Raw genomic sequence first — 3,439 nt, forward strand, 5'->3', positions numbered from 1 at the left:
CCCCCCCCCCCCCCCCCCCTCTTTTTTAAATGCTAAATATTGGGTCTGTGTGTAACAACATGCAACATGTCAGGGATATATTGTATAGTCAGAAACGCTTTCTTCTTTCTCACTGTGTGCCTCCCTGTATGACTCCCCCACCTCTTTCTGCTTTGCCAACAATCACATTTAAATTACCAAAAAAACAATAGGGTCAATCTGTAACTGAATTGTCAGGCAGCACACAAAAAGAGTGTTGTTCTCAGCCTGACACGTTTTAAAACTTCCTTCTACCAAAAAGTGTATGCATTTTAATATATGTTTTTGGATGTGAATCCAATCTCTGCAGCTGGCCCTGGTCTTCGCATAATAAAGCCTTTTTAAAAAATCTGTTTATCCTAGCATCTCAAATTTTCAGAAAGTTCAGATCTAGCTCTCAATTTACATAAAATGTGTGTCTTTGTCCTATCTGTAATATAGCTGTAGCTATAACAGACTCCATAACCCAAAATATTAAGTGGCTGGTCTCTCAGGAAAATTGCAGCAAAATACTGAGTAGGAGGAAAAATAATCCCCAAGTGTAACCTTGTGTGACATGTGCTGTTAACATACATACATACACATATATATATATATAGACAAGCATATGCATATGGGGAATATTTATTTTGTGGTAAATCAGTATTCATTGTACTAGTATAATGTATTTCCCTCTCAACCTGCTGGCTCTCAACAGAGGAGCTGTTGCTTGTATCAGGAATGGACCACCTCAGGACATAAGGAGCATGACTGCATAAAGTTTTTTTAGGATGTGGGTAGGACTCCAGGCAAAACTGATTATTTGGAAGGGATCTGGATTTTGGGCCAGTGAAAATGGGAAGGCCTATCCTGGCATTTCCCAACTCAACATTCAAGGGAGAGGAAAAAGTCAAACACCCTCCTGTGGTCCTGGATGTATGCATCCAATGTGGTTTCTCACACAACTGTCTCACAGAGCAAGTACTCAAATAAAGGTATAACGTCCTCTTCTGGTAGGAAAGAAAACTTGTTAGCCTCCTTTGTTCCTGTCTAATTGTCCCGAGTACCACAAAAAGAAGGGCCTGTTTCTGGAAAACTGCACTTTTACAAAGGTTCCTCTCTTTCAGATATCAGATTTAAGGACTTTTCTGAGCACTATTGCATTGTTCCATTTGAAAAGCTTTCCCCCCTTCTCTCTCTCTCTCTTTTTTTTTTTTTTTTTTTTAGCCTTTTCTGTAGAAATTTCATGTGCTGTTTCTCAGCATAAAGTAGCATAAAAATACAAAGGTTCGTTTCTTGATTTCACCAAGACTGTTCCATGTAAAACAAGCAAACTTAATTGCTGATAAAACTAAGCTCCAAAAAATACTAATCAAATTCTAGTATTAGGTAGTGAATATGTGTGCCATTACACTGAAATTATTCCTGCATTTTGTTGAGACTGTTAAAACACAGAACTTATATCATATGCTATTAGTGAGTGTTGTGCTTATTACATGAATACGGGTATGTTGAACAGTTATTTTTCCTTTAAGTTGATCTAAAAGTTGATGTCTGATTTTCAAATAGAGGACAATGGATTGAGTTAAGATGTAGTAGGGATCTTACCTAATAAATACTACTGGTAAGGGGAATATGAGTGTGACTATCAGTGGATAATTGGCAAGTCACGTCAGAAAAGTTGTCATCCCTTTTGAGCAAGGCAGCTGGAAACAGGTATGCTATCTAAAACTTCTCCCTGTGGTTCAGTGGAGGAAAGGAATAGAGCATTGTCAACCAGTCCTCTTACAGGTGGGCAATTTGCAGTTTTAATAATCCACCCTGTGATAGATGCTCAGCCTGCCTTGAGGGCACCCTGAAAGTTTAGCCTGAATTATTGTGGTTCATGGGAAGGATAGGACAGTGTGACTCTGAGTACTCTTATCTTAAACCTGGAAAGTTTCCAATAGCCCATAGAGGTTTAGCAACTGTGCTTTTGTGGCTTTGTTCATGCTGTAGAAAGGGCATGTAGACAGGTAACATTCACGTTTTAGGTCAGATAAAGTTGACATACATGTAGTATGAGCCAAACTGACTCCTTCCCTGCCTTTTATTGGTGATTCAGGGAGTAATAACTCCCTTGTGCATCCCTCTACAGTTTGGTGGATATTTTCTGCTTGTTGTAGGCCAGAACAGGACAAACTGTCTTAAACACTCGACATTTTCTTCTCTTGTGTTGGCAGTACCACAAACAAGCATTGAGGCAGTGCAGCAGGCATATTACTCAGTACCCATTGCAAACAGGATATGATGTGGTAAGATGGGGTTTAATGCGTGAGTGGAATGAAAACAGGTTGCTAAACATGTTACAAAAGCTTTCCAGATTATTGAAAACTTGGACAAAAGTATAAAATTCCAGTAAAAAACAGGAGTGGAAAAAATTATAAGCAATGTATTAAAATCATTAACTGAGAAAGTTAAATGAAAAATTATAAAGGAGTATACAGACCTATTGCTTTGCTGATTTGATCCATTCTTCAGATATTTTCCAGTATAATTTCAGAGAACAGAAAACAACTAGAAAGGTGCATAGACTATGGAATTTCTAGGATAGAAAAGGTCTCTCCTTGTTGGGACTGCAATGTTGTCAGCAGCAGCAAGAATTTTGACATAGATTCCAAATGAAATTTTGAAAACTTAAAAAGAAAATAGAAAGTGTAGTTATTGCTGGAAACCTGCACTAAACAGCCTTTTAGGATGCTACTATTTTAAAGGAATGCCTAAATGCCAGAAAGGCAGCACCACTGGCTCTAGACAGCCCATTTCCACAAAAGGGCTTAAGAAGTGGCATAGTGAGAGGGAGCATGGAAAGAGCAAAGCTGTCAAAAGGAACAGCCCCTGGCAGGCCATTTCAGCTTGGGCAGCACTGAGCTAACCTTCAGCTGTCTTAAGTCATGTGCTAAGTGCAGAATGGCTCTTGCCCAGCTTCCTGACTGGCAAATTGCCTTTTCTACTTCCACAACTCTGCCAAGTAGAGCTATGTCATACTTGGTGATAAAACTTCAAATTTTTAAGGTAAAATTATAGACGAGAAGCATAGTGCTTTAGGAATGGAGGGCTTATATGTGGTTATTGTACTTTTAAGTCTGGAACATTTTGTGTGGCAGGCTTCAAGAGACGTGTCAGTTACAATCAGTTGCAGCTGGAACGGGAGTTCCAAACCCAAGAATCTAAACCCAAGATTAAAGTGAGGATGGACATGGTTTGTAAATAACTACTGTGAAAATTCAATTAATTTTTGCCATTACTTTATTTTCCTTCTTGTTAATTTGACTCTATTAAAGTTACTGTGGAGGATATATCTGATTCATTGGATATGTGGAGTCACATCTTTTTCTAATCCAGAAAAGACTTTGTTTGACTGTAGAACCTGCCTTAGAGTTTAAATGGAAAAAAAATCACT

The sequence above is a fragment of the Athene cunicularia genome (assembly GCF_003259725.1).
Source record: "Athene cunicularia isolate RWA chromosome Z unlocalized genomic scaffold, athCun1 chrZ_part1, whole genome shotgun sequence".
In the NCBI taxonomy this organism is placed as follows: domain Eukaryota; kingdom Metazoa; phylum Chordata; class Aves; order Strigiformes; family Strigidae; genus Athene; species Athene cunicularia.